At 38.2% G+C, this 11,822-nt stretch overlaps 1 long non-coding RNA gene across 1 annotated transcript; it reads left to right on the top strand.

Annotated features, from left to right (window-relative positions):
* The first annotated feature begins 2,119 nt into the window (after window positions 1-2,119).
* Window positions 2,120-7,600, top strand: LOC110340054. Its single transcript, XR_002381858.2, has 3 exons — window positions 2,120-2,501; window positions 2,634-2,841; window positions 7,328-7,600. It is a non-coding gene; the product is annotated as an uncharacterized LOC110340054 (long non-coding RNA).
* The last annotated feature ends 4,222 nt before the right edge of the window (window positions 7,601-11,822 follow it).

The following is an 11,822-nucleotide window of genomic DNA, read 5'->3' as shown; positions in this document are numbered from 1 at the left end:
TCCTTTCTGCATGGTACCCACATAGATGAGCATAAGTGAGTATACATATGTATATGCACTCACACACATATATGTTCACATGTACTCTTCTGTGTTTTATAGTCTTATATTTTTATTAAACTTAGTCTAGTGAAGGCATGTAGTTGGATGTTTTCTGTCTCATCCTCCAGTTCCCAAATAACCACTTAGAGCATTAATATTAGTTATAATTGCAATGGTTCAGGCATATTACAGACTAGCTCTTACAATTAAATTAATCTCTTTTTATTATTTTATATTTTTACCTCAAAGTTCGTGGCTTGTTCCCCTGGTGTTTACTTGGCATCTCTTTGACTCCATCTTCTTTCTTTCTCCATCTCTGTTTGGATTTACTGCCTAGCTATATTCTGTCTTGTCACATGCTAAAACAGCTTTAATTATCAAACAACGGGAGTAACACATATTTACAGCATACAGAAGGAAATCCCACCTCAAAGGCACTTTAAAATACTGTTCAATCCAAGACCACAAAACCTCTTCTGAATCTGTTTTCATTTAAATGACAGTTTTTCTTTCCTTTTTTTATAAAGATACTTGCTTGTTATCTTTAATTGTGTGTACGTGTGTGTGTGTGTGTGTGTGTGTGTGTGTGTATGTAAACACAAATGCAAGTATCTGTAGAGTACCGAAGGATCCCTTGGAGCTGGGGATATAGATTGCTTTGAGTCATGGACATGCATGTTGGGAATCAAACTCTGGTCCTCTATAAGAGCAGGAAGTGATCGCAACTGTCTAGCCAACTCTCCATCCCCAGAAATTATTTCTTTTTATCTCTCTTTATTCTAATACCATTAATGCTTTAGAAGATGCCTGAAAAATTGTAATTTACATTAAACAGGTATTGATATATTTTTGCTTGCATCATAAAATGCCTACCATTAACTTGCTTATAAACCTCCTTATTTTGTTAAGCATAAATTACCTACAAATAACTTGGAGAGAATGTAACAATGGAGATAATGGACTTAATATATAAAAATCAATTATTTTGAAATATCTGGCTACTATCTTATATAAATAGCTCATAAAGTTGGTCTTATGTATTGATGTTTCAGCAAAAACAACCACATATTTGAAATGTGGATTATATTGTTGAAAAATACAATTAACCACCTGGAACAAAATAGGATCATTATTTCATATGGTCCTATTCATGGGGAATATTTTAAAAATTGTGACATGCTATACAAGCAATAGCTACTGGTATCATGAGTATAATATAAATTTTGTTCTCTCCTCTTTGTGTAAATATATTATTAAATGGGCTGGATATCACGAGTTCATTGTTTATACTTTGACACATGTTTCACACAGTTATCTCTATGTAAATGTTTATTCCTAACTTGCTGAGCAACTGTTATGCATTATGCATAAACCTTCATCTTTCCACATTCAAATAATTTAGACTTTCTATATATATATAATTTAAGTATCCTGCATATGAATCACTACTAATGGATTTGAGCTAAGTTCTATTAATTCTCAGATTAGTCATTAGGGAAAGGACTCAATGTGACAAGAACTACACCCTACCCCACCTCCTAAAACTAATAATGCCCAATGCATAGGCATTTGTAGACCCTGCCACATCAGCCTGTTATGGATCTGAATGATCAGGCATTGTGTCAAGATCGATTACTCCTTCAGTGGCCATGGGAAGTCCTCAAGCAAGCAGACATCTTCTATTTCCTCTTAGACTCATCTGTGTTCGGCATAATACAATCTGCTAAGCATTATCAAATAAATAGCTTCGAAATAATGAAAACAATGACCAAGCCATTGCATGGCCTGTGCTTCTTTCAAACATGTAGAGGCACTTGACACTTCTTTTATTCTGAAGGCTATTTCCTAAATGTCCCAATTACCACTGAGCATCTATTTTGCATCAGCATACTGCTGGTGCCATCCACATTTAATCAGCACAGCCACTTTGAAATCTTCAGTAGTACAGGTTTCTCTACCGATCCTACGATCTCAGGAGATGCAAGCTTTGACTCCATACACTGAAGTTTGTGCTGTTTCTCCTTTCTCTAAACAGGCTTAGCCTTTGGTAGCGAGCACTTAGGGGATTCCCAAAATATTTGCAAACATTTCTGTCAGATAGCATCACCGTCACCACATGATTTAAGCAAGCATGTATTCATCATACTTAAACCAGATGTCATCGGAGTAGATGAGAAATGAATCACCCACTCCTGACAGCTTGTTTATTTCTGGCAATACTTTCCAGCAGGGATTGTTGAAATGCATAGCACACTTCCTTCATATCTTGGCGTGCGGTTGAGATTCTAAATGCCACTGGGGGGAAAATGCCTTCCTTCAAAACAAGCTCCATTCTACTCAGAGCAAGGAAAAGGCGGGGGAACAAGGCGGGGCTCAGGGTCTCCTTGTGACATATGAATAACCCGGTTACTGCCAACATTTCCACCTTCAGTCTGAGGGATTATTCCCATTAATTAAAGGTTAGTTCCCACTAACTAAAATGTTCCAGGAACGGTGTTGTTATTTAACTTGTACAGCTTTCTTTTTTGAAAAAAGTATTTATTTTTATTTATGTGTGTGTGTGTGCCCGAACGTCTGTGTGTATACTACAGGAGTGCAGGCACCACTGATATTAGAAGATGATATCAGATCTCCTGGAACTGGAGTTGCATGCAGTTGGGAGTTGTCCAGTGTAGACACTTTACTTCGAGGATATATTGCCTCCTGGTGATTATCTGCTACTAACCAAAGGCCTTTTCCTAAGAGGAGAAGTTAATGCCATGGGGTCCACACAGATTCGGGAAACCACGCTTGAGTTGGGTAAGTGAGACTATCAGAATTTGTTTTTGTGTTTTAGGTTCTGACTGATGTGACTGTAATACTGTTTCAACTTTTGTGGACCAAAATTGAGAGGAAGAGCTAATTGGTGGAATAGACACTGATTGGCACCTACAAAAATCCCATGGGGGAGGTTCACCACAAACAAAAAGAAAGTCTTTATTCTGTGTGCTATCTGGGATCCCCCGTGGGAAAGATTTGGATTTCTGGCAGCCTTAAATATGACAGCAACCTCTTAGTATGTAGACGAGCAAGGTAATTTGGCAGCAAACTCCAGCCTCATGCGCATTAGACTGGTAGATCAGAACTAAATCACAGATGTCACACACACGTTCTCTTAGAAGGCAGAGAATTGATAAGGTGCCAAAGCCCATCACACCCAGGCCATCCCGGTTCCAATTGATAGATCCTCTCATCCTTGAAATTCTGACAAGTGCTATTAGAGATAGAGGCTCTAACTCATATCTCTTCCTGACTCTTTATCCATCTTCCCAAATCATGCCTATCTGAGTCCAGCTCAGACTCATTTAATTATGACATCTGAATCAATACCCCATCCTGGTTCTGCCTGCTCCAGCATGCAGGAGAGTGTCTAATCTCCATGACAGCCTTTCTCAGAAGTTCACCTTCTCATTTGGGAAAAGAAAAGAAAAACACACCACTCCTTATTGCTTCTCCTTATTTATTTTTTAATTTTTGAAACCAGTTGTTACTTACAGGCCTGGAAAGATTTAACATATGCATAGGGAAAATACATTGTATTTTCTGAACTCAGATTCAATTTCTGCCTCTGAAATGTCAAGCTAGAAACTGGAAAATGGAAATGAAGCCAACGGCAATTTAAATAAATTACAAGCTGACAACACTATGCCTCGGTGATGTTTTAAATGAAACATATTAACTGCAGAAGTATCGGGAAACCTTCAAACAGCTGAACAGACTCCATTTTGACACTGTGGTGGGCTTTTCAACATTCGTCTGTATAAGAGCATGGTATGAGGGAAGTTCAGGGAGGAGACTGCATAGGAATAATGAAGCTTACCTTTTTCTGTCGGCTGTCACAAAATGCCATGAAATAAAAATGAAACAATAGAAGTTTCTGCCTTACAGTTCTGGATGATGGGAAGTTAAAGACAAAGAGCTGGCAGGTCATGGTCTTGTGGGGGTCTGCTTGCTGACTCACAGAGAACTATGATTTTGCTGCTGTGCCCTCAAGTGCAGAGTTCTTAGAACTCATCTTGTGTATGTGTGTGTGATGCGTGTATATGATATTGCTCGCTCTCTCTTTCCCCCTGACACGTACACACGTTTGCATGGATTCATGTGATGTATGGTTTGCATGAAGGTTCAGAGTCAATGCTGAGTAAGTATCTTCCTCAATTACGCTACACTCCATTTTAAAAGTATTTATTTACTCTGAGTTCTAGGCATATGTGTGTTATTTATGACAAATGTCTTTTACATGTTCCTAAGACATAGGTCCTCTATAAGACCACATGGCTACAGGACTATACAGGTTCATCCAGTATGCAGCATCTAAGAATCTGAAAGCTGAAAGTCAGTATTCAGTGATAAATTATAGGCCTATGTATGCCAATAATTTATATGTGTACATATCTCTATAGGGTCTGAGTCATAACATATATAGAGGTATAGGCCTCTACACATCTGTGCTGAAAATCAGCCCCAAACATCTTTACTGTTCCATATGGAGTCAGAGAAGTAGTTAAATTTCTTTAATAACATTTCATCTATTTTTTGGAATAAAGATAAACTCTGTATCACGAGCGATACAAGTGATAAGCTCTTCTAGACACACAGAGACTCGGCATCCATGAAACCATCTTATGGACATTTAGAGGAAAGCTGTAGAAAATCGAGACATAGTCTGAGGGACTCCTTTGTATCATGGTGAATTTCTTAAAAAAAAAGCTATTAAAACCTTTTTAATGAAGCCTTGTAAACTAGTAACTGCCAAAAGGAAGGGGAAGGGTGCATTGTGTTTCTGTTAGCTAGCAGTATCAATTTCATCATAGTGCTACACATAGTCTTTAAAGTTATTCTGGTTTTTTGTTTTGTTCTTACTTTTATTTATTTGGGGCATGGTATATTCATGACTCACCATGTATGCGGAAGCCAGAGGACAACTTTCCATGGGTTGTTTCTTTCCTTCCACATGTGTGTCCTGGGGATCAAACTCAGGTCTGTAGTATCAGTGGTAAGTGCCACTGAGCCATCTCACCAGCCCCTAACCTTTTTAAAGTCTGAATTTGTCCCGAAGGAGAAACTGGTGTCATGATTTGTTGACTTGGGGAATGAATCAAGATTGATGTGAGACCAAATATCCTTGTAACAGAAATTGGAGGCCTAACACAGTGGGGACAGATTCAACAAACAACACTATTAACAAGTTATAATTATTACTATCATTGTCCTCTCAAATATCTTGACTAGAATATGCTTTGGTAGGATGCAGGATATGTCCAAATACTGTTTTTTTGCTCAAATTACCATGGCCATCTTAAAGAGGCAAAGAGTATATATATATATATATATATATACATATATATATATATATATGTACACACACAGGCACACACACATGCCTTTCTTCACAAAACACAAAATATCATCAAAATATATGATGCGGTGTTGAGTTTTTTTTAGTTTCTAACTAGGTCCTAGCATCTAGTTTAGGGGTTGCTATCAGAAATGCATTCCTTAATGATCCCAGAACAAAACTTCACATCATTTACTATATGGGAACATAATAATCTTTTACAACTCCTAAAAATATCTTTCAAAACACTTCTTTAAAAGCTCTATACAATTTCCAGCTTATAGTAGAGGGTTGACAAAGGATGGAAAAAGAACTCTACTTTTCTGCTTTTAAACTAATTTCCCATCATTTGCAGATCACTCAACATTCAGGCTTTCACACAAGGAAAGAACTACAGTTATCCAACTCTGGTTCTTAAATCCTTGATTTATTCTGCTCTATCTCAACTTCAAGTATCTTCTAGGACCATGAAAAGGCATTAGCAGACCCTCCTTTCATAACTGATTTGGTTACAAATGTCCTTGGAGTTCCATATAACAAGATGCTTGGGTCAACAGGGCGATATCAGTTAACACAAAAAGTCCCTGGGTTAAGACTGCATTCTCCTGCTGGAGACCACACACAAAAAAAATCAATCTTTAGCATTGTTATGCAGTGTACCCTCATCTCTTGCAAATCGCAACTCAGAAGGGACCAGAACAGAAGAAGGTAACAGGTATTTACCACCAAGTATAGTGGTGTACCCCTAAAAACCTATTGCTCACTAGGCTGAGATAGGAATATTACAAGTTCAAAGGCAATCTGGGCTATGGAGTGAGTCCGTGCCTCAAAACAATAGCAACCAGAAAAATGAGGTTGCTAGTATACTTTGGATGAGCAGAAGCCATTCTGAGCAAACTGGAGTGTTTAATAAATAACACAGCCATCAACTCATCATCCAATTTCTGAGGCTGTTTTCTTATATACAAAGTGATCAATTTCAGAGGATTACCATATATCCCAATAAATAATTGTTTTATAAAAGTTCCTATTATTATATTTTTCTTTTATTTTTGGCATTATTATATAGCTAGACCAGTTATCTTTCCCCTTTCATACTTCCAAACTCTCCCATTCATAAAGTCTCACATGACCTTCAAAGCACGGACAACAATAGACATGCCAAAGCGGACAGCGGAAAAGCCATGAAGTCTCAACCCTACACAGAGAACTACAGACTACTAAGGAATTTTGAGAGTTAGCTCTGTAAGAAATTTTACAAACATGTCCCACAAATGCTCCTACATAAAAAATCTAGTCTACAAAAAAAGATACATTACTTGTCTTTGAAAACCTGAAATGCTGTCAAGTAAAAGATAGACTTACAGTTCCAAAGTATAAGACAAGAATGAACAGATTAAAATTACAGGGACAACGGTTGGCAATGGTGTGCCAGGTTCCTTTCTACTGTTCAGACTCATCCACAAATCAAACAGGATGCATTGTGGAGGAGTGGTTCCTTGTTGCTTTCAATGTTAAAGAAGCAGTTCTAGTTTTTGTGTCTGGGAGGGGACAATAAACTAGACCAGGTATTTCCCAGTTATGGCCTGCAGTATCTAAGGAAAACCTAAAGATGGCTGTGGGAAGTGTTGTAGAACAGGACAGCCTAGGATGCTCATTGGGGCTCTGAGCCCTCATCCCTGACTCAACTGGAGCAGTCTGGCTTCTGCCTGTTGCTGAGTTCCTATTGTCATTGTGTGTGTCTGTGCTGCGCGAGCATGTGTGTACGTGTGTGTGCACATGCGTGTGTGCTTGTTTATTTAATGTAAGGGCTCTATATCATTTTAATTTTGACAAAAAATAAGATGGAGAAGTTCTACTAAGCAAGTTATTTAAAATCACAGATATCAAATCTTCCTTTCCTGCCAGGGTTCCACAAGGATGTGATTTGAAGTCTAAAGAGCGATTCACTGTGTGCAACTTCACCTCTACTCAAACGCCCCTGCAGCCAACTTGAAAATCATTCCTGATATGTCATGTGTCCGTCTCCTTTCCACTACTTTCGGGTCTGCTAATTTTCTTTTCCACATGTAACAACAGAAGTCAGTCCAGGGATTTAAGATATCAAACACTTGATTAAGAAAATAAGCCATTAGGAATACAGCAAGTTTTGTGCAAAATATAGTTCAGAAAATCAGTATGGGTGACTATGTTTTACTGATATTTTTAAATATTAAAACTAAGTATTAAAATGAATATTTCCTGTGGACCTTATTTTTATTATATAAAAAATTTGGAATTTCATTAAATGTTCTTTCAAGGAGCCACACAAAGCCGAATATTCTTTATTTTATTGATCCTCTGTCCTGATATAGCACCTATGGTCATATTTTATTTATATATTATGTCCTTAATGTCATTTTGGTCTTATGTGGTCTTAATAATTTTTAGCAAGGTATTTTCGGTTTGTTTGTTTTTTTGGTTTTGTCTTTTGTTTTTTGAGCCAGTGTTTCACTGTGTAGTTCTGGCTGTCCTGATGTTCACCAATATTGAATGTCATTAGAAAAACAGTAAGAATAATTTACACTTAACTCAGTCCCACTAAGATATAAATATGTACTGTCCAAGGGTATCTATCTATATATCCTCCCTTCCTTCTATCTATCATTTTTATTTAAAAGAAAATACAGGTATTATCAAACATGCATGGAAAGCAAAATCCTTGTGTGTTGCTGATGGGAGTGTAAAATGTTGTGACCACTGTAGAAAATGATTGGGCAATCCCTCAAAAGTTCCATGTGGAATTACTATATGACTCACAAATTCTACTCCTCTGTATATATTTAAGAGAATGAAAATCAGGGTCTTAAGTAGACCACCATTACGGCAGTATTAACAATAGCTAAGGTGTAAAAACAACTCAAATGTCCTGCAGTGAATGAGCCTACCAGTGAGTTGCTATTATAGAAAGGTAGTGGTTAATTCAGAGACTCATAATTGGTTCAAGTGCAGGAGCTTGTGACTGTGAGTGCTCAGTCCTAAAGGGGAACTCCCAGAAAAGTGTTGGTGATGTAAGTACTGCACGATAGGGTAGCAGGCTTGTGAGATGTTAGTCTCTGGATATGGCATGATTGCTGCACACATAAACTCACAGTAGCTGTGGTCAAATCTACAAGATCAAGCTACTTAAAAATCTAGCATGGAATAGGGAGGGAATCCTGATGCCCCTACCCATAGTTAAGGAGCTATTAGTAGCTGATGGCTGCTGAAGTAAGGCTAGTCACCGTTCTTTGGGTCGAGGGCTAGTCATTGGTTGGTTGCCAGTGTCCCCATGGATGACACAACACCCATGCATATTAGCAGCACTAACAGGATTTGGCTGATTATTTAAAAGAGAGAGGTTGTAAAGTTGGGAGGGAGACATGTTGTAGGAGGTGCAGGGGGCACTGGAGGGATGAGGGAAGGAATAGGGGGTAGTCATGACCAAAATACACTGTATATGCATATGCAGATTTAAAAAATAAAAGTCTTACTGGGTAGTGGTGGTGCATGTTTTTTATCCCAGCACTTGGGAGGCAGAGGCAGGCGAATCTCTAAGAGTTTGGGGCCAGCCTGGTCTACAAAGTGAGTTCCAGGACAGCTAAGGATATACAGAGAAACCCTGTCTCCAAAAATCAAAATATTAATAATAATAAAGTCTATACTGAAGGCAAAAGTTTGGTAAATGCTCACCTAATTATTTAAAAACCCTTCTATGCAAAAAAAAGAAATAGAGAATTTAGCCATGTAAGGAGTAAAGTAGCAACTCATTCTATAACATGATGCTAGGTTAAATAAAACAAACAAAAAACCCCACATACCCTATCAAAAAACAAACAAAAACCATAAAAAATATATTGAAAAAATGTAGAATTGGTACAAACAGGAATTGTGGTGGTGGTTGCCAGGGGCTTTGAGCAGGAGGAAGGGTCCCATAACTGGACTAGGCATGGGAACTCTTTTGGGGTGATGAGAAAGTTTTAGAATTAGACAGAGGTAGGAGGTATATAACACATAAATGTTTTAACAGTTACTAAACTGTTTATAATGGTTAATTTTCATTAGTGAATTTCATGCCAATTAAAAAGCCATGCAAGGAAATTTAATTTTGTGAATCACTTCTGGGAATAAAATATTAAATAGCCTTTGTGGTCGACCACATACTAAAAGGTAGTTTTATCTTAAATTTAGTATTGAAAAATGTTTTCACCTCAGTTTTCCTGCTCAGAGATGCCTTCTGTAGATTCTTATTTGGTCACCTATATTTTATGAAATATTTCAGACAGTGTTTTGTTGTATATCCCACAGTGCCTTGAACTTGTTATACATCATAGGTCAGTGTTGAATTTATGATTCTTCAGCCAGTTTATGTGATTACAGGAATATACAACCATACCAAGAAGTACTGGCTAGTTTTTAAGTGACATTGTTCAGGTGGATTGCTGTGACCTATCAATGTGTACACACCAATGCCTGCTGTGGAATAATACTTATGAATGCTGTGAAGATCTGTTGCTTGATTGCTGGCTGGCCAATAGCTGAGCAGTATAAAATTAGGCAGAAAAAGACAGACTAACAGAATGCTGGGAGGAAGAAGGGTGGAGTCTGGAGTCACCAGAGGATGAAAAGGAAGCAGGAGATAAATGTGCCATGTTAATAAAGGTGTAGCCATGTGGCAGAACATAAATAAGGTATATGGGTTAACTCAAAATGCAAGAGCTAGTTAGTAATAAGCCTGAGCTATTGCCAAGTGTTTATAATTCATGTATAAGTCTCCATGTTGGTTGGGAGCAGGTGTTCAGGACTGGGAAACTTCCATTTACAAATGTCTCAGCCATTGAGTCAGACATACCTTCTTCTCATCTGTGGTGTCAGCATAGTGAAAGAACCTTCAGTTCACTTTAGAAAACCAGATTCAGCCCAAGAGAAAGGCATTATCCTTCCTTCTCGACCCAATCACCTCTTATATGTTCTGCTTTCCAATGTATCAAATTTTGACCCAAGTTCTAGAAGGGACAAACCATACAGCTGTAGAAAGACTTCTTATTTTTATTTGAAATGACAATGTAAAAATGTAGAAACTCCCTGAATTGACTTAGACTTGTGAGTTACTAAGTAGGAAAGAAAGAGGATGACAAATCTGAATGCACTTTAAACAGAGGAACACAGGAAGTACAGCATGGCTCGACCCCTCAATGGGAGACTCTACTCCAGAGCTGGGACAGCCTTCCATATTTCTTAGACCTCTCAGATCAGGGGCATATGACACATGAAATTCCAGAAGTGGGTCTTGATACACAAGGCAGCAGTTGTTCAATAGCTAATTTAGAGCTAAACACCTTTCCTTCCCAAGCTTGCTGTCATGGGCAAGACAGCGTGCCAGCGATTGCCAGACATAGCTGGAGCCTGCAGTTCCTCTCCCTTTGGTGGTTCAGCAGAACCAGAGTCTGGTGGGTTGTAAAGCCTGGTGCACAGTCTATTCATTTCCATAACCTTTTAATTAAGTTCTTACCTGGAGCTTCTAATTGAATTTTATGTTGCAGAGAGGCAACTTCTCTTGTGCTAATGACCCTGCTTCTGGGTAACACTGGCATCGCCATCCGTGAATGTATACATTTCCAAACAATGTGAGAGAGAAGCCAAATGGCTGGAAGAATTCTGTAGCTCTGCAGAAGTGTGTGTGTGTGTGTGTGTGTGTGTGTGTGTGTGTGTGTGTGTGTGTGTGTGTGTGGGGTCACATTTGTCAACTCGTCACAGCCTGCCTGCCTACCTGTCTCAATGGAAATTGTTTTCTCATTTTCTCTTTAAAATATTTATTGAATACCAAAATTTTCTTTTTTCTTCTATTATTAGGAGAAAACAAACAAAAAATCTCAATCCACAACAAAGACTGTCAATAGAAATATCAGAGAATTTGGGCTCAAACTTCAGGCGGCATTTAGTTTTTCATATTGACAGGCTACATTATCCAAAACAACATGATGGTGTAAGCAGTATTTCAATTCAGTCAGTCTGAATGCAGCCCAGGTCTCTCTCTGTTCTTATCTTTTTTATTAATGCCATGAAAAGAAAGTCATTTTTTGCTTTATTTCAAATTCAACAAACCTCTAATCTAAGGAAAGAGGACACGATCCTCCTTCTCAAACCCAGGGTAGCCTTGTCAGCACACAAGCACCCATCAAAGGCAAGCATGGCTGTAAATAACAATCATTTCCTATTCATGAAAGCTGCCCTTGACAGTCCAAGAAATAACAAATTACACGTGAATAGTTCCCAAGAGCTTTGGAAGCACTTTAACCACCCTGAATCTGTTTTGATGTTGTTTCTTTGCAGGGGGATTATTAGCAGCTTGGAGGAACTAGAGCCCAGTTTGTGATTTCTGGGT

The sequence above is a fragment of the Mesocricetus auratus genome, unplaced genomic scaffold (assembly GCF_017639785.1).
Source record: "Mesocricetus auratus isolate SY011 unplaced genomic scaffold, BCM_Maur_2.0 Super-Scaffold_100018, whole genome shotgun sequence".
In the NCBI taxonomy this organism is placed as follows: Eukaryota; Metazoa; Chordata; class Mammalia; order Rodentia; family Cricetidae; genus Mesocricetus; species Mesocricetus auratus.
The sequence above is the reverse complement of the archived record's forward strand: the minus strand, read 5'-3'. Positions and strand labels throughout refer to the sequence as shown.